Consider the following 17,970-nt stretch of genomic DNA (forward strand, 5'->3'; position numbering starts at 1 on the left):
ACTCGAGTATAAAGTACTACATATCCCATCTGTTACAGTTTTTTTTCTTCTTCTGAAACTGCAAGCGCACTACATAAAGTTTGGCAAATGAAGAAATTTGGATGATGAGTTTACAATCTTATAAACAGTATTTAAGTAAACCTAGATATGCAATTCCAAAAAGAACAGCATCGAGATGGAGAAACAGGATACAAAAATAATAATACAATGTTTATACTTTTTGTATTTTAATTACAGTATGTAATTATTGCCTTTTGATTTACATTTACAGAAAAAGAACGGCGGCAAACGTGGACTACCCAACAAGAAGCAACAAAGTTACTAAAATATCAGATTCTCAGGTAAGCTTCATGCAGCCATACATGTATAATTATAAAATCAATCCAAAAAATAGACCTTGTTTACCCTACAACTGATTTGAGTGTTAATTCTATTTAAGATATAAAAAAATATTTTGTTTTCTGAACTAATAATCTGTGAACATTCTATTATCTCTATAATTTTAATTAATACATTTATTTTATTATTGGTGGAACATTATATTTTTCAGCTCAGATGATTTCACGTACCATCAATTTTTCTGTTAATAAATGTGCAAAAACAAATCAGATGGATAGGCCCCTACATATGAACATTAAGTTAAAGGCCTAGAGTGAGTGTTCTTCACTTCCAGTCATGGCGGGCCACAATCCAGCTCTTTGTAACTCATCAACAACCAAAGACCTGGGAAAAGGGTTAAATGGCTTCAGTTAAGCCAATTAGGTAATTAAGAGCTCAACTGGAAAAAAAACAGCAGGCATAGGGGTACTTTAGGACCACAGTCACTGATATAACCTACAATGTTGTTGTAATGAAAATCAGCAGACAGTGGGCCTCCTCCAGGACTAAGGTTGAGAAGCACTGGTCTTGAAGACCACAATAACAATCGACCTCAAGGGCTAGGGATATTCGAGGTGATGCTAAACCAGTCCTGAATGTTTAAATATAATGTTATTTTCTTGTAGTGTGCCGTTGCTGTTAATGCAACCAGTTATATTGAGCCATCAAATACAGAAGCTGACGAAAGACATCAACATGTAAATTTAGTTGTAAATTTAAAGTGTGTGTGAAAAGTATTTTGTATATGGAGATTAACCCATAGTTTCACAGATAAATTGTGGACCAGTGATATTCAGGATCTTCAAAACAAGTCCTGAATGCTCAAACTTAACACTTCTTTTTTTAGAGTGTCGTTGCTGTCAATCCAGCCAGTGATGTGGAGCCATCAGATACAGAAGCTGATGAAAAACAACATGTAAATTTCCTAAATTAATATGGTGCATCAAAATACTTATTTAGCACTTTCAACTGTTTCTTTGTGATTCCTAAAATTACTTTACAGGCTGGGGCTGGGGGAAGACACTGCGCCCGCCTGGAGAAGCCTGTACAAGCCCCCCTCAATAAGAGAGCTGGCAATCTGCAGTGGAGGGTGTTACACACCATTATTGCTGTCAATTCTTTTATTACTGTTCTTAACCCTGCTGTGTCCGACGCCTGCCCATTCTGTGCTCAGAGAGAGACCGTGTTTCACTGTTTCAGCACTTGCTCTCGGTTGTCACCCATTTTTAGTCTTTTAACTCGTCTTTTTACTGATCTTAACCTGATTTTTAACACAAAGGTTTTTATTTTAGGGGCGCGATACACCAGAAGGACCAAACATGTGGACCAGCTGGTAAACTTCTTGCTGGGCCAGGCTAAAATGGCCGTCTATAAGACTAGGAAGAACAGAGTGTGTGGGGAGGGCAGTGAGGATGCAGTGAGAGTGTTTGCCATGCTGGTCAAGTGCAGAGTCAGACTAGAGTTTAACTATTACAGGCTGATGAATGATTTGGAGAGTTTTGAACAGGTCTGGTGTATTAATGATGCCCTTTGTGAATTGTATGACGGGGAGTTGGTTTTTATTATGTAATTCATTTATAGGGTTTAGTATTTGATGGTTGTTTTGTTGTGTGTATTGGGTTGCTTTCTTTAAAAGTGTACAGATCAGTGGCGGAGTTAATGCTTGTTGGGGGGAGACAAACAAAGGGGAACACTATTTTTTATTTATTTATTTATTTTCTTTTGTATGAATTATTGCGTGTTGCAAACAGGCAATGAAGTCTGATAAAAGTCAAAAAGTCTCTCTCTCTCTCACACACACACACACAGCCAGCAAGACACACAGAGCCAGCCAGCTCAGCGATGACATCACAAACATCTCTCTCAGGTGACTCCTATGACATCACAGAGCACGTACATTCCGTTGCTTGCCGTCTGTCAACCACTCAGTCACTGCCAGCCAGACTGGCTGGCTGACTGGATGGTGGGGCTGCTTGCTGCTGCTGCGTACCTTAGCAAGCTTATTTGCTTGACCGGCCTTCCTCCTCCGCCCACATGCCCACCTATGTCCGATCTGCTGTTCACCTGGATCACAGCTCCGCCCCAACAAGGCAGAGCCTCCCAAGAATGGTACAAACTCACCCACGATCCCCTCCACGGAAAGCTATAGCAAAAGGCAAAAGCATTATACGTAATGAAGAGGAACCCGAGTCCAAGACGCATCCGACCAGCCATACATATTTGTGTGTATTAAAGATCACATTTTATTACATTTAGATTTTCTGTACTTTATTACATCTTTTTGTGATTTTTAAATGTATTGTTTCTTTTCCTTATATATGTATGTATGTATGTATGTATGTGTGTGTGTGTCTGTGTGAAAGTGTATGTGTTTGTGTGTCTCTGTGTGAAAGTGAGTGTGTGTGTGTCTGTCTCTGTGTTTGTGTGTCTGTCTCTGTGTGAAAGTGAGTGTGTGTGCGTGTGTCTGTCTGTGAAAGTGTGTGTGTGTGTGTGGGTGTGACAGTGTGTATGAGTGTCTGTCTGTCATGTAACTCGCACATCTGTGAGGGCACCATTTTTGCAGAAAGAGATGTACACATTTTGGAGCAACATATGCTGCCATCCAGACATCGTCTTTTCCAGGGACGTACCTGCATTTTTCAGCAGGATAACGCCAAACCACATTCTGCCCAGATTTCAAGCGCATGGTTGCATAGGCAGAGAGTGCGGGTGCTAGCATGGCCTGCCTGCAGTCCTGACCTGTCTCCGAATTGAGAATGTGTGGCGCACTATGAAGTGCAAATTAAGACAACGAAGGCCCTGTGCAGTTGCGCAGCTGAGGAAATGCATAATGGATGAATGGGGGGAAATCCCACTTGCTAAACTTAACCAAGTGGTGTCTTCAGTGCCCAAGTGCTTAATAAGTGTTATGAAAAGAAAAGGTGATGTTACATAGTGGTAAACAGTCGACTGTCCCAACTTTCTTGGTTTCTTTTCACTGCTAATGAGATGCTGTAGAGTGAGTTAGTTATATTGCTTTCAGGATCTCTAATCGTATTGATGAGTTCATGCAGCATTTGTAATTGAATTTCAAAAAGAAATCCTTGCTGTCTGGCCTGTGTGTATGAGATGTACTCTGTCAATCTTTGGCTAACAACTGAAACATTGGTAGAACAGAAATGGCAACATAAAAAAGAAAAGTACATTTTAAAAGAGCACATTAAATAGGATGAATATACAGTTTTTTACAATCACTTTGTCACTCATTTCAGAACCTTGATGTCATTTTTCAAAACTCTAGACACAAAACTCAAAACGGTCATCACTTGTAACACAGGCTGTCCAATGTTCAAAACATTGCATTGTGCATTCATATCTTTAAAGAAACCTTGCACTTGCAGACTTGTTGGTTCAAATAATTCATTTATCATGAAATACCATAGTAACATTTATTTAGATCACCCACACAGAAGATACCGATAGATTCACTGTGTAGTTGTTCGTACAATCATTAAATATTGTAGTACAAAATATGTGATACATGTTTCATTATGGTACTACACATAAATACATCACTGTAAAAGGACTAGTAGAGAGAATACTACAGACACAGTGGAATCATTGAACAAAATCTGAAATGTATTGATGCAATACAATCAAATCACACCATAGGTTTCTTTGAAGCCATGCAACAATAATTAGCTACAAAAAAGAACAAAACTACAGTAAAATGTCAACTGCAGTGTTCCTCACCTGGCTTAGTGTAAAACAAAGGATTGATTACTGTACTTCTGAATTTCCATCAGCCCTGTGTTCAGGTTCAGGTTCTCACAACCATTTTTCACAAGAGGCATCTTGAAACTGAACATACCTGAACATACTCAGTCATCAGCTGCTTCACTCTGTCTGCATTTCTTTCAAAAGGCACACTATACTCTGTGCTACACATTGGTATGCAGTATACAGTCATTTGACAATTGAGAGTAGCCTAATGTTTAGTGCATGCTGAAGACTTGCCGCTTCTCAGTACGGAAATTTCTGATGATTGAGGCCACAGTTGATCCTGAGTTGATTCTGAGGTTTGATTGAATCATTGTAGCTGCCTCAGTCATGGTCATGCCATGATTTACAACATGCTCTACAACTATTTCTCGGATTTCACTGGACACTATTTGCTGTTGCTGCCGCTGTCTGGTCCGTGGCCTTGTCCTCTACCACGTTCCCCCAACACCTCTCAAATGAGGCCCATGGCTGCCTCTCTGGTGAGGCCTAAGCCCTCCTCTATGACGAGGCCCACGACCACCTCTCAGAAGGGGTGCATGTCCCCTTCCATTCCTTTGACCACCACGTCTTCCTCCTCCCACTGCTTGACCTCTATTGTGACCTGGATGACTTGCCGGCTCCATGTTATCACTGTGTTGCTGGGGTGGATAGCACTCATTTCACTCGATACTCGTACCACAATGTGAAATCAATCATCAATAACCAGTTGGCAGTATTGGAAAAGCAATTACAAGGGCCTGCATACATACAGTAATGTCAAATCTGATGTGGAAGAACAATCATCTTCAACCAGGTTGGAGCGTTAGTTGCAATGCCTTTAATACACGCAGCGTGGAGAGGAACAGTGACTCAAGTAGATCCCAAAGTCGCTCTGCCTTCATTTTAACAGTCAGAGCTTTTATACACAAAAATCAAAGAGCTGGTTATAATCAGAAAGTCATTACTATGTTATCTTAAAAGTTAGCTAAGCAGAATTTATATCATTATAGGACAGAGTTCATAGATCAACACATGGATTAGGGAGCAGGCACTTCAATCATACTGTTTGACATTGTCTCCAAGATTCTCATCGTAAATAACAAACAGAAATCAAACTACCTTCTGGCCTGACCTTCTAGCTTGACCTTATCTTTCTTAAGTATACAAGAGAGAAAAACAGGTATTAGAGAAAAAATTTCTAACTTTCCTTCCACACTGCAAACATGGTGTGGAAAAGTGCTACATGATGATGAATGATGATGAAATATTACATCCATAGATAATGTAGTCCAACTGGTTCATGCTCCTCGTTTATTGATGTCAATGGATCTCATTATCCTGAAACTTTCATGATCGAAACATGGAATATTGTTTGTCAGTTTCCATAAAATTATGCATTAAGAGTAATGCAACAGTCACTTATCATTTTGAGCAGCTGTATCAATTGATAGTTAGATCTTTGTAATGAAATGAATAGACAGTGATCTCAGATGTAATGTGTGAATTGCATTTTGAAATGGTAATACTTTGATGTTAAGTTGTGTCATTTTAGTTCAATGAACAAATGATCTGAGGTTGATGTGTATTGTATCCAAGCAATTGTAAAAAAGTGTTAGAGTTTTGAAAAATGTGCATTTTGATCATCGGGTGTGAGTTTAGTGTCTAGAGTTTTGAAAAATGACATCAAGGTTCTGAAATGAGTGCCAAAGTGATTGTAAAAAAGTGTAATATCAGGGGACAGTGGCTATTAGTGATCTGGCCTTCCGTGGCCTCTGTATTAATGTAACAGGTCACATTGTATGTGTACACTGATACTTGATAGTATAATATAGTACAAGTAAAAAACATACATAGGTATCATAGAAGTATTTTGCAGAAATGATTATGGATAGTTATCAAAATGGAGAGGAAATGCTAAATCCAGTCTCCCCAGGCTGAGCTTCTATTGCTGCACCTGCTGGCCCCACTATATGGATAGAGCCACACCAAGTACAAGAGTCTCCCCATTGCTATTTATATCTCCCTATCCAGTCTTCTATAGGTGTCAGGGTGGGGTGCCTATTCCCCTGCATGCTTTGAAACCTATAGCACCTGGGACGCACACTTGGGATCCGGTTCCTCTGCCCCTCACATACACATGAGGAATCCTAGGTGCTCAACACGTCATACTGTCTCTTTCATCTCATGTGTAAACTATGGACAAATACATGACTAAACGTGTTTAGTTGCTTTTCCCAGAATGCTTTGCGCCACGATATGCAAATAACGGGGACTATGATTGGCTCCCTGACATTACCCACACTGCGACTGATGCTACCCATTTCACTACCCAACAAAGACCCATAATATGCGTGTGTCTGTCTGTCTGTCTGTCAAAGTATGTGTGTGTGTGTCTGTGTCTGTCTGTCTGTGTGTGAAAGTGTGTGTGTGTCTGTCTGTCTGTCTGTCATGTAACTTGCACATCTGTGAGGGCACCACTAATGCAGAAAGAGATGTACACATATTGTTTATTTTCCATATATATGTATGTATGTATGTATGCATGTCCAATTGCTTTGACAATACAAATGAATTGAATTGAGAGGGAGAGAGAGAGAGTAAGAGAGAGAGAGAGAGACAGACAGACAGACAGACAGAGAGACACACACACACACACACACACACACACAGAGAGCCAGCCAGCCAGCTCAGCGATGACATGACGAGCCTCTCTCAGCTTACTGCTATGACATCACAGAGCACGTACATTCCGTTTAACAAATCGTTAAACAAAAAAGGTTATAAACACATTGACTACAATACCGGTTAGTAAGACGAAGGTGAGTCTCTCGTTAGTATTATTACTACGCAGGTTAGTATTTATGTCAGGTAACTTCTCGTTATATATATATCAGTCTCATTTACGTTTAGGTGCCGAGAAAGATCCTATTTGTTACCACAATTTCCCTTAACTGATTATTATTCAATGATTAAGGATAGGCAGGGCCACCTATAATCTAATGTCTATTAACTTGTGTCAATTTCAGACTAAACAGTTAAACAGGAATGAGAAGATATTTCTCGGCGTTGACAGATTTTATTTCTAAAATTATCAACAAAACAGTTTAATGCAACTCACATTTATATTTAAGAAAACTAAATGATATTACACATTCTAGAGTTATGAATCACAGATTAACATTTCTAATTGATTTCTCAAATGTCATGAATCACAAACTCCAAACTGTTAAACTTATGTGAACTTCGTCGCAGAGAGGCCTCTCTGGCTTCGGGCTCAGATAACAGCACACGGCACGAGGTCCGTGTGGTTTGGAACAAAGGCAGTCCGGTTCGGCTTTGTCCAAGAACTTCCACTCAGTCGATGCACCTGGAAGTTGGGGTTTCGCGAATGTAGAGTCTTTTCCAAACAGATTTTCCATTGGTTTGAAGGCTCCAAGGTTGTGCACAAAATCTTCTTTGTAAGCAGGGTTCCACCATAGTTACTTGAAGACAAAGTCTTTGAGGAAAGCAGGGCCCTGTTTGTTCCAAGGGTCAAGTTTCTTAAGACTCAAATAGCTATTTAAGTGACTGACACTTTCGTATTCAGTCGACTTAGTCAATTGTCCAGCTGTAAAACTCCACTGATCAGGTGGGTCTGTGAAGTTATTTATTTAATAAAGTCCTTTAAAATAATTCTTCGCTCAATCTCCTTCTCCCAGTTTAACTCTTCTGTTGCCGGCAAAGACTTGGTTGGTTTCTGATTCCGGTTCTGGCAACAGAGCTACAGGTTGAGCTGTGGCAGCGAGTTTCTGGTTCAGGTGAGAGAGAGAGAGAGAGAAAGACTGTCCGCTGTTCCTTATAGTCTGTCAGATCAGTAGGTGATTGGTCCCTGAGTTCTTGAGATTGGATTTCGGTTTCAGCCCCCAGTGTCCTATTGGAGGGAGGCTTTATTTATGACTGATGTCAATCCATGCCATCTTTTGGAAATGCCGGTTGGCCTGGGTTCGTAGCTCTATGTCGGGATTTCGGCTCTCATCCACTTCAAAGAGTTTTTATCACCTACAGGCCCCTTTCTCCAGACATCTCATAGCAGAATTCCAAACTATTTGGCCTCTTCTCGGTGCCATCCTCCCCAAAACTGTCACTTTGATGCAAACCAGTTCCAAGCTGATGAGCTAAGGAAATCTGATAACTTTGGGGGGGAGAGGTCTTCTTTAGATCAGTGCTTCAGCTCAGAGCCCAAATGCTCTTATCCAAATACACCCAACATAACGCTACATATGTATGTATGTATGTATATATGTGTAGAAGGAAAATTAGAAATTATTTTCTTACACCTGTTTTTCTCTCTTGTATACTTAAGAAAGATACGGTCAAGCTAGAAGGTCAGCCCAGAAGATAGTTTGATTTCTGTTTGTTATTTACGATGAGAACCTTGGAGACATTGTCAAACGGTACGACCTACGTGCCTGTTCCCTAAAACCATGTGTTGACCTATGGACTCTGTTCTATAATGATATATGTTCTGCTTAGTTAGCCTTTAAGATAACATAGTAATGACTTTCTAGCATGTATGGATGTATGTATGTATATATATATATATATATATATATATATATATATGTATGTATGTATGTATGTCCAATTGCTTTGACAATACAAATGAATTGAATTGAGAGGAAGAGAGAGAGAGAGAGAGAGAGAGAGACAGACAGACAGACAGACAGCTCAGCGATGACATCACGAGCCTCTCTCAGCTGACTGCTATGACATCACAGAGCACGTACATTCCGTTGCTTGTCGTCTGTCAACCACTCAGTCACTGCTAGCCAGACTGTCCCTAAGACAAAGTGTACAATACTTCAATTATATCTCCTCCAGACAGATAAAGAGTATTAAGAGCTACGATGAAGTTACCCAGGAGACGTAAAAAGCTTGCATCACCTGGTATTTCCTGGAGGTCACCCATCCAAGTACTAACCAGGCCCTGGCCCGTTTAGTTTCCAAGGTCTGACGAAATCGGGCACGTTCAGGACGGTGTGGCCGCAAGCCGAGATGCCTGGCTGCATGATGTCTCTTAAAGGCTGGCGGGTATTGACGGAATTTCCAGCAAAAAATAAAAAATAAAAAAATAAAAAAATGGAGGGAAAAATAACAGTGCAGGAAAGGGTGTTGAAAGTAGCCGGGAACGTGTACAATTCTTCAATTATATCTCCTCCAGACAGAAAGAGAGTATTAAGAACTACGATGAAGTTACCCAGGAGACGTAAGAAGCTTGCAGCACCTGGTATTTCTAGGAGATCTCCCATCCAAGTACTGACCAGGCCATGCCCCGTTTAGCTTCCGAGATCTGACGAGACGGGGTGCGTCCAGGACGGTGTAGCCGCAAGCCGAGAGGCCTGGCTGCATGATGTCTCTTAAAGGCTGACGGGTGTTGACGGAACTTCCAGCAAATAAAAAAAGAAAAATGGAGGGAAAAATATCAGTTCAGCAAAGGGTGTTGAAAGTAGCCGGGTACGTGTACATTTCTTCAATTATATCTCCTCCAGACAGAAAGAGAGTATTAAGATCTACGATGATGTTACCCAGGAGACGTATAAAGCTTGCAGCACCTGGTATTTCCAGGAGGTCACCCATCCAAGTACTGACCAGGCCCTGCCCTGTTTAGCTTCCGAGATCTGATGAGATCGGTCGCGTTCAGGACGGCGTGGCCGCAAGCCGAGAGGCCTGGCAGCATGATGTCTCTTAAAGGCGGGCGGGTTTTGACGGACCTTCCAGCAAAAAAAAAAAGAAAAAAGAAAAATGGAGGGAAAAATATCAGTGCAGCAAAGGCTGTTGAAAGTAGCCGGGTACGTGTACAATTCTTCAATTATATCTCCTCCAGACTGAAAGAGAGTATTAAGAGCTACGATGAAGTTACACAGGATAAGTAAAAAGCTTGCATCACCTGGTATTTCCAGGAGGTCACCCATCCAAGTACTAACCAGGCCCTGGCCCATTTAGTTTCCAAGGTCTGACGAGATCGGGCGCGTTCAGGACGGTGTGGCCGCAAGCCAAGAGGCCTGGCTGCATGATGTCTCTAAATGGCTGGAGGGTATTGACAGAACTTCCAGCAAAAAAAAATGAAAAAAGAAAAATGGAGGGAAAAATATCAGTGCAGCAAAGGGTGTTAAAAGTAGCCGGGTACGTGTACAATACTTCAATTATATCTCCTCCAGACAGAAAGAGAGTATAAAGAGCTACGATGAAGTTACCCAGGAGACGTAAAAGCTTGCAGCACCAGGTATTTCTAGGAGGTCTCACATTCAAGTACTGACCAGGTCCTGCCCCGTTTAGCTTCCGAGATCGGATGAGTTCTGGCGCGTTCAGGACAATGTGTCCGCATGCCAAGAGGCCTGGCTGCATGATGTCTCTTAAAGGCTGGAGGGTATTGACGGAACTTCCAGCAAAAAAAAGAAGAAATAATAAAAATGGAGTGGAAAATATCAGTTCAGGAAAGGGTGTTGAAAGTAGCCGGGTACGTGTACAATTCTTCAATTATATCTCCTCCAGACTGAAAGAGAGTATTAAGAGCTACGATGAAGTTACCCAGGAGACGTAAAAAGCTTGCAGCACCTGGTATTTCCAGGAGGTCACCATCTAAGTACTGACCAGGCCCTGCCCCGTTTAGCTTCCGAGATCTGACGAGATCAGGCGCGTTCAGGACGGTGTGGCTGGAAGCCAAGAGGCCTGACTGCATGATGTCTCTTAAAGGCTGGAGGGTATTGATGGAACTTCCAGCAAAAAAAAATAATAAAAAAAATAGAAAAATTGAGGGAAAAATATCAGTGCAGCAAAGGGTGTTGAAAGTAGCCGGGTACGTGTACAATTCTTCAATTATATCTCCTCCAGACTGAATGAGAGTATTAAGAGCTACGCTGAAGTTACCCAGGAGACGTAAAAAGCTTGCAGCACCTGGTATTTCCAGGAGGTCACCCATCCAATTACTGACCAGGCCCTGCCCAGTTTTTCTTCCGAGATCTGACGAGTTCTTTCGTATTCAGGACGGTGTGGCCTCAAGCCAAGAGGCCTGGCTGCATGATGTCTCTTAAAGGCTGGCGGGTATTGACGGAACTTCAAGCAAAAAAAAATAATAAAAAAAATAGAAAAATGGATGGAAAAATATCAGTGCAGGAAAGGGTGTTGAAAGTAGCCAGGTACGTGTACAATTCTTCAATTATATCTCCTCCAGACAGAAAGAGAGTATTAAGAGCTACGATGAAGTTCCCCAGGAGACGTAAAAAGCTTGCAGCACCTGGTATTTCCAGGAGGTCTCCCATCCAAGAACAGACCAGGCCCTGCCCCGTTTAGGTACCGAGATCTGACGAAATCGGGCACGTTCAGGACGGTGTGGCCGCAAACAAAGAGGTCTGGCTGCATGATGTCTCTTAAAGGCTGGCGGGTATTGATGGAACTTCCAGCAAAAAAAATAAGAAATAAGAAAAATGGAGGGAAAAATATCACTGCAGCAAAGAGTGGTGAAAGTAGCCGGGTACGTGTACAATTCTTCAATTATATCTCCTCCAGACAGAAAGAGAGTATTAAGAGCTACGATGAAGTTACCCAAGTGACGAAAAAAGCTTGCAGCACCTGGTATTTCCAGGAGGTCACCCATCCAAGTACTGACCAGGCCCTGCCCCGTTCAGCTTCCGAGATCTGACGAGATCGGGCGCGTTCAGGACGGTGTGGCCGCAAGCCAAGAGGCCTGGATGTATGAAGTCTCTTAAAGGCTGGCGGGTATTGACGGAAGTTCCAGCAAAAAAAAAAGAAATAAGAAAAATGGAGGGAAAAATATCAGTGCAGCAAAGGGTGTTAAATGTAGCTGGGTACGTGTACAATTCTTCAATTATATCTCCTCCAGACAGAAAGCGAGTATTAAGAGCTACGATGAAGTTACCCAAGTGATGTAAAAAGCTTGCAGCACCTGGTATCTCCAGGAGGTCTCCCATCTAAGTACTGACCAGGCCCTGCCCCGTTTAGCTTCCGAGATCTGACGAGATCGGGCGCGTTCAGGATGGTGTGGCCGCAAGCCGAGATGCCTGGCTGCATGATGTCTCTTAAAGGCTGGCGGGTATTGACGGAACTGCCACCAAAAAAAAAAAAGAAAAATAGAGGGAAATATACCAGTGCAGCAAAGGGTGTTGAAAGTAGCCGGGTACGTGTACAATTCTTCAATTATATCTCCTCCAGACAGATAGAGAGTATTAAGAGCTACGATAAAGTTACCCAGGAGACGTAAAAAGCTTGCAGCACCTGGTATTTCTAGGAAGTCTCCCATCCAAGTACTGACCAGGCCCTGCCCCGTTTAGCTTCCGAGATCTGACGAGATCGGGCGCAATCAGGACGGTGTGGCCACAACCCGAAAGGCCTGGCTGCATGATGTCTCTTAAAGGTTGGCGGGTATTGACGGAACTTCCAGCAAAAAAAATAAAAAAAAAATAGAAAAATGGAGGGAAAAATATCAGTGCAGGAAAGGGTGTTGAAAGTAGCCGGGTACGTGTACAATTCTTCAATTATATCTCCTGCAGGCTGAAAGAGAGTATTAAGAGCTACGATAAAGTTACCCAGGAGACGTAAAAGCTTGCAGCACCTGGTATTTCCAGGAGGTCTCACATTCAAGTACTGACCAGGTCCTGCCCCGTTTAGCTTCCGAGATCTGACGATATCATGCGCGTTCAGGACGGTGTGGCCGAAAGCCGAGAGGCCTGGCTGCATGATGTCTCTTTAAGGCTGGCGGGTATTGACGGAACTTCCAGCAAAAAAAAAAAAAAAAAAAAATGGAAAATGGAGGGAAAAATATCAGTGCAGCAAAGGCTGTTGAAAGTAGCCGGGTACGTGTACAATACTTCAATTATATCTCCTCCAGACAGATAGAGAGTATTAAGAGCTACGATGAAGTTTCCCAGGAGACGTAAAAAGCTTGCAGCACCAGGTATTTCCAGGAGGTCTCCCATCCAAGTACTGACCAGGTCCTACCCCGTTTAGCTTCCGAGATCTGACGAGATCGGGCGTGTTCAGGACGGTGTGGACGCAAGCCAAGAGGCCTGGCTGCATGATGTCTCTTAAAGGCTGGCGGGTATTGACGGAACTTCCAGCAAAATATAAAAAATAAATAAATAGAAAAATGGAGGGAAAAATATCAGTGCAGCAATGGGGGTTGACAGTAGCTGGGTACGTGTACAATACTTCAATTATATCTCTTCCAGACAGATAGAGAGTATTAAGAGCTACGATAAAGTTACCCAGGAGACGTAAAAGCTTGCAGCACCAGGTATTTCCAGGAGGTCTCACATTCAAGTACTGACCAGGTCATGCCCCGTTTAGCTTCCGAGATCTGACGAGATCGGGCGCGTTCAGGATGGTGTGGCAGCAAGCCGAGACACCTGGCTGCATGATGTCTCTTAAAGGCTGGCGGGTATCGACGGAACTGCCAGCAAAAAAAAAAAAAGAAAAATAGAGGGAAAAATACCAGTGCAGCAAAGGGTTTTGAAAGTAGCCGGGTACGTGTACAATACTTCAATTATATATTCTCCAGACAGAAAGAGAGTATTAAGAGCTACGATGAAGTTCCCCAGGAGACGTAAAAAGCTGGCAGCACCTGGTATTTCAAGAAGATCTCCCATCCAAGTACTGACCAGGTCCTGCCCCATTTAGTTTCCGAGATCTTCCGAGATCGGGCGCGTTCAGGACTGTGTGTTCGCAAGCCAAGAGACCTGGCTGCATGATGTCTCTTAAAGGCTGGCGGGTATTGACGGAACTTCCAGCAAAAAAAAATAAAAAAATAAAAAGAAAAAGAAAAATGGAGGGAAAAATATCAGTGCAGCAAAGGGTGTTGAAAGTAGAGGGGTACGTGTATAATACTTCAATTATATCTCCTCCCGACAGATAGAGAGTATAAAGAGCAACAATAAAGTTACCCAGGAGACGTAAAAGCTTGCAGCACTAGGTATTTCCAGGAGTTCTCACAATCAAGTACTGACCAGGTCCTGCCCCGTTTAGCTTCCGAGATCTGACGAGATCGGGCGCGTTCAGGATGGTGTGGCCGCAAGCCGAGACGCCTGGCTGCATGATGTCTCTTAAAGGCTGGCGGGTATTGACGGAACTGCCAGCAAAAAAAAAAAGAAAAATAGAGGGAAAAATACCAGTGCAGCAAAGGCTGTTGAAAGTAGCCGGGTACATGTACAATTCCTCAATTATAACACCTCCAGACAGATAGAGAGTATTAAGAGCTACGATGAAGTTTCCCAGGAGACGTTAAAAGCTTGCAGCACCAGGTATTTCCTGGAGGTCTCCCATCCAAGTACTGATCAGGCCCTGCCCCGTTTAGCTTCCGAGATCTGACGAGATCGGGCGCGTTCAGGACAATGTGGCCGCAAGCCAAGAGGCCTGGCTGCATGATGTCTCTTAAAGGCTGACGGGTATTGACGGAACTTCCAGCAAAAAATAAAAAATAAATAAAGAAAAAGAAAAATGGAGGGAAAAATATCAGTGCAGTAATGGGTTTTGAAAGTAGCCGGGTACGTGTACAATTCTTCAATTATATCTCCTCCAGACAGAAAGAGAGTATTAAGAGCTACGATGAAGTTACCCAGGAGACGTAAAAAGCTTGCAGCACCTGGCATTTCCAGGAGGTCACCCATCCAAGTACTGACCAGGCCCTGCCCCGTTTAAATTCCAAGATCTGATGAGATCGGGGGCGTTCAGGACGGTGTGGCTGCAAGCCGAGAGGCCTGGCTGCATGATGTCTCTTAATGGTTGGCGGGTTGTGACGGAACATCCAGCAAATAAAAAAAAAGAGAAATGGTGGTAAAAATATCAGTGCAGCAAAGGGTGTTGAAAGTAGCCAGGTACGTGTACAACTCTTCAATTATATCTCCTCCAGACAGAAAGAGAGAATTAAGAGCTACGATGAAGTTACCCAGGAGACGTAAAAAGTTTGCAGCACCTCGTATTTCCAGAAGGTCACCTATAAAAGTACTGACCAGGCCCTGCCCCGTTTAAATTCCGAGATCTGACGAGATCGGGCGCGTTCAGGACGGTGTGGCCGCAAGCCGAGAGGCCTGGCTGCATGATGTCTCTTAAAGGCTGGCGGGTATTGACGGAACTGCCAGCCAAAAAAAAAAAGAAAAATAGAGGGAAAAATACCAGTGCAGCAAAGGCTGTTGAAAGTAGCCGGGTACATGTACAATTCCTAAATTTAACACCTCCAGACAGATAGAGAGTATTAAGAGCTACGATGAAGTTTCCCAGGAGACGTTAAAAGCTTGCAGTACCAGGTATTTCCTGGAGGTCTCCCATCCAAGTACTGATCAGGCCCTGCCCCGTTTAGCTTCCCAGATCTGACGAGATCGGGCGCGTTCAGGACAATGTGGCCGCAAGCCAAGAGGCCTGGCTGCATGATGTCTCTTAAAGGCTGACGGGTATTGACGGAACTTCCAGCAAAAAAATAAATAAATAAATAAAGAAAAAGAAAAATGGAGGGAAAAATATCAGTGCAGTAATGGGTTTTGAAAGTAGCCGGGTACGTGTACAATTCTTCAATTATATCTCCTCCAGACAGAAAGAGAGTATTAAGAGCTACGATGAAGTTACCCAGGAGACGTAAAAAGCTTGCAGCACCTGGCATTTCCAGGAGGTCACCCATCCAAGTCCTGACCAGGCCCTGCCCCGTTTAAATTCCAAGATCTGATGAGATCGGGGGCGTTCAGGACGGTGTGGCTGCAAGCCGAGAGCCCTGGCTGCATGATGTCTCTTAATGGTTGGCGGGTTGTGACAGAACATCCAGCAAATAAAAAAAAAGAGAAATGGTGGTAAAAATATCAGTGCAGCAAAGGGTGTTGAAAGTAGCCAGGTACGTGTACAACTCTTCAATTATATCTCCTCCAGACTGAAAGAGAGAATTAAGAGCTACGATGAAGTTACCCAGGAGACGTAAAAAGTTTGCAGCACCTCGTATTTCCAGAAGGTCACCCATAAAAGTACTGACCAAGCCCTGCCCCGTTTAAATTCCGAGATCTGACGAGATCGGGCGCGTTCAGGACGGTGTGGCCGCAAGCCGAGAGGCCTGGCTGCATGATGTCTCTTAATGGCTGGCGGGTATTGACGGAACTGCCAGCAACAAAAAAAGAAAAAAGAAAAATGGAGGGAAAAATATCAGTGCAGCAAAGGGTGTTGAAAGTAGCCGGGTATGTGTACAATTCTTCAATTATATCTCTTCCAGACAGAAAGAGAGTATTAAGAGCTACGATGAAGTTACTCAGGAGACGTAAGATGCTTGCAGCACCTTTTATTTCCAGCAGGTCTCCCATGCAAGTACTGAACAGGCACTGCCCCGTTCAGCTTCCGAGGTCTGACGAGATTGAGGGTGTTCAGGGCGGTGTGGCCGCAAGCCGAGAGGCCTGGCTGCATGATGTGTCTTAATGGTTGGCGGGTATTGACGGAGCTTCCAGCAAAAAAAAAAAAAAAAGAAAAATGGAGGGAAAAATATCAGTGCAGCAATGGGTGTTGAAAGTAGCCGGGTACGTGTACAATACTTCAATTATATCTCCTCCAGACAGAAAGAGAGTATTAAGAGCTACGATAAACTTACCCAGCAGACGTAAAAAGCTTGCAGCACCTGGTATTTCCAGGAGGTCTCCCATCCAAGTACTGACCAGGCCCTGCCCCACTCAGTTTCCGAGATCTTACGAGATCGGACGCGTTCAGGACGGTGTGGCCGCAAGCCGAGATGCCTGGCTGCATGATGTCTCTTAAAGGCTGGCGGGTATTGACGGAACTGCCAGCAATAAAAAAAAAGAGAAATGGAGGGAGAAATACCAGTGCAGCAAAGGGTGTTGAAAGTAGCCGGGTACGTGTACAATACTTGAATTATATCTCCTCCAGACAGAAAGAGCGTATTAAGAGCTACGATGAAGTTACCCAGGAGACGTAAAAAGCTTGCAGCACCTGGTATTTCTAGGAGGTCAGCCATCCAAGTACTGACCAGGCCCTGCCCCGTTTACCTTCCGAGATCTGACGAGATCGGGCGCGTTCAGGACGGTGTGGCCGCAAGCCAAGAGGCCTGGCTGCATGATGTCTCTTAAAGGCTGGCGGGTATTGACGGAACTTCCAGCAAAAAAAAAACAAAAAAAAAAGGAAAATGGAGGGAAAAATATCAGTGCAGCAAAGGGTGTTGAAAGTAGCCGGGTACGTGTACAATTCTTCAATTATATCTCCTCCAGACAGATAGAGAGTATAAAGAGCTACGATGAAGTTACCCAGGGGACGTAAAAAGCTTGCAGCACCTGGTATTTCCAGGAGGTCACACATCCAAGTACTGACCAGGCCCTGCCCCGTTTAGCTTCCGAAATCTGATATGATCGGGCGCGTTCAGGACGGTGTGACTACAAGCCAAGAGGCCTGGCTGCATGATGTCTCTTAAAGGCTGGCGGATATTGACGGAACTTCCAGCAAAAAAATAAAATAAAAAGAAAAATGGAGGGAAAAATATCATTGCAGCAAAGGGTGTTGAAAGTAGCCTAGTAAGTGTACAATTCTTCAATTATATCTCCTGGAGACAGAAAGAGAGTATTAAGAGCTACGATGAAGTTACCCAAGAGACGTAAAAGGCTTGCAGCACCTGGTATTTCTAGGAGGTCTCCCATCCAAGTACTGACCAGGCCCTGTCCCGTTTAGCTTCCGAGATCTGACGAGATCGGGCGCATTCAGGACGGTGTGGCCGCAAGCCGAGAGGCCTGGCTGCATGATGTCTCTTAAAGGTTGGCGGGTATTGACGGAACTTCCAGCAAAAAAAAAAAAAAAAAAAAAAAATGGATGGAAAAATATCAGTGCAGC

General features: G+C 43.3%; 7 non-coding genes and 20 pseudogenes across 7 annotated transcripts; all 27 read right to left on the bottom strand.

Moving 5' to 3' along the window:
- Window positions 1-2,456: 2,456 nt before the first annotated feature.
- LOC136725991 (U5 spliceosomal RNA) lies at window positions 2,457-2,571 on the bottom strand. The gene has a single exon (XR_010807839.1). It is a non-coding gene; the product is annotated as a U5 spliceosomal RNA (small nuclear RNA).
- Window positions 2,572-9,030: 6,459 nt separating this feature from the next.
- LOC136725962 (uncharacterized) lies at window positions 9,031-9,149 on the bottom strand (annotated as a pseudogene).
- Window positions 9,150-9,370: 221 nt separating this feature from the next.
- LOC136725983 (uncharacterized) lies at window positions 9,371-9,489 on the bottom strand (annotated as a pseudogene).
- A 209-nt stretch (window positions 9,490-9,698) lies between these two features.
- Window positions 9,699-9,817, bottom strand: LOC136725965 (5S ribosomal RNA). Its single transcript, XR_010807836.1, has one exon. It is a non-coding gene; the product is annotated as a 5S ribosomal RNA (ribosomal RNA).
- A 216-nt stretch (window positions 9,818-10,033) lies between these two features.
- On the bottom strand, window positions 10,034-10,152 carry LOC136725963 (uncharacterized; annotated as a pseudogene).
- A 214-nt stretch (window positions 10,153-10,366) lies between these two features.
- On the bottom strand, window positions 10,367-10,485 carry LOC136725988 (uncharacterized; annotated as a pseudogene).
- Window positions 10,486-10,701: 216 nt separating this feature from the next.
- On the bottom strand, window positions 10,702-10,819 carry LOC136725966 (uncharacterized; annotated as a pseudogene).
- A 221-nt stretch (window positions 10,820-11,040) lies between these two features.
- LOC136725986 (uncharacterized) lies at window positions 11,041-11,159 on the bottom strand (annotated as a pseudogene).
- A 221-nt stretch (window positions 11,160-11,380) lies between these two features.
- Window positions 11,381-11,499, bottom strand: LOC136725978 (uncharacterized; annotated as a pseudogene).
- A 216-nt stretch (window positions 11,500-11,715) lies between these two features.
- LOC136725942 (5S ribosomal RNA) lies at window positions 11,716-11,834 on the bottom strand. Its single transcript, XR_010807829.1, has one exon. It is a non-coding gene; the product is annotated as a 5S ribosomal RNA (ribosomal RNA).
- A 215-nt stretch (window positions 11,835-12,049) lies between these two features.
- On the bottom strand, window positions 12,050-12,168 carry LOC136725943 (5S ribosomal RNA). Its single transcript, XR_010807830.1, has one exon. It is a non-coding gene; the product is annotated as a 5S ribosomal RNA (ribosomal RNA).
- Window positions 12,169-12,378: 210 nt separating this feature from the next.
- On the bottom strand, window positions 12,379-12,497 carry LOC136725955 (uncharacterized; annotated as a pseudogene).
- Window positions 12,498-12,715: 218 nt separating this feature from the next.
- On the bottom strand, window positions 12,716-12,834 carry LOC136725987 (uncharacterized; annotated as a pseudogene).
- A 220-nt stretch (window positions 12,835-13,054) lies between these two features.
- LOC136725944 (5S ribosomal RNA) lies at window positions 13,055-13,173 on the bottom strand. The gene has a single exon (XR_010807831.1). It is a non-coding gene; the product is annotated as a 5S ribosomal RNA (ribosomal RNA).
- Window positions 13,174-13,393: 220 nt separating this feature from the next.
- Window positions 13,394-13,512, bottom strand: LOC136725976 (uncharacterized; annotated as a pseudogene).
- A 556-nt stretch (window positions 13,513-14,068) lies between these two features.
- LOC136725957 (uncharacterized) lies at window positions 14,069-14,187 on the bottom strand (annotated as a pseudogene).
- A 209-nt stretch (window positions 14,188-14,396) lies between these two features.
- On the bottom strand, window positions 14,397-14,515 carry LOC136725948 (uncharacterized; annotated as a pseudogene).
- A 225-nt stretch (window positions 14,516-14,740) lies between these two features.
- LOC136725950 (uncharacterized) lies at window positions 14,741-14,859 on the bottom strand (annotated as a pseudogene).
- A 211-nt stretch (window positions 14,860-15,070) lies between these two features.
- Window positions 15,071-15,189, bottom strand: LOC136725981 (uncharacterized; annotated as a pseudogene).
- Window positions 15,190-15,398: 209 nt separating this feature from the next.
- On the bottom strand, window positions 15,399-15,517 carry LOC136725979 (uncharacterized; annotated as a pseudogene).
- A 227-nt stretch (window positions 15,518-15,744) lies between these two features.
- On the bottom strand, window positions 15,745-15,863 carry LOC136725967 (uncharacterized; annotated as a pseudogene).
- A 211-nt stretch (window positions 15,864-16,074) lies between these two features.
- LOC136725975 (uncharacterized) lies at window positions 16,075-16,193 on the bottom strand (annotated as a pseudogene).
- A 215-nt stretch (window positions 16,194-16,408) lies between these two features.
- Window positions 16,409-16,527, bottom strand: LOC136725990 (uncharacterized; annotated as a pseudogene).
- Window positions 16,528-16,741: 214 nt separating this feature from the next.
- On the bottom strand, window positions 16,742-16,860 carry LOC136725969 (uncharacterized; annotated as a pseudogene).
- A 210-nt stretch (window positions 16,861-17,070) lies between these two features.
- LOC136725946 (5S ribosomal RNA) lies at window positions 17,071-17,189 on the bottom strand. The gene has a single exon (XR_010807833.1). It is a non-coding gene; the product is annotated as a 5S ribosomal RNA (ribosomal RNA).
- Window positions 17,190-17,408: 219 nt separating this feature from the next.
- Window positions 17,409-17,527, bottom strand: LOC136725964 (uncharacterized; annotated as a pseudogene).
- A 216-nt stretch (window positions 17,528-17,743) lies between these two features.
- Window positions 17,744-17,862, bottom strand: LOC136725941 (5S ribosomal RNA). Its single transcript, XR_010807828.1, has one exon. It is a non-coding gene; the product is annotated as a 5S ribosomal RNA (ribosomal RNA).
- Window positions 17,863-17,970: the final 108 nt, after the last annotated feature.

This window comes from Amia ocellicauda, unplaced genomic scaffold, assembly GCF_036373705.1.
Source record: "Amia ocellicauda isolate fAmiCal2 unplaced genomic scaffold, fAmiCal2.hap1 HAP1_SCAFFOLD_236, whole genome shotgun sequence".
Lineage (NCBI taxonomy): Eukaryota > Metazoa > Chordata > Actinopteri > Amiiformes > Amiidae > Amia > Amia ocellicauda.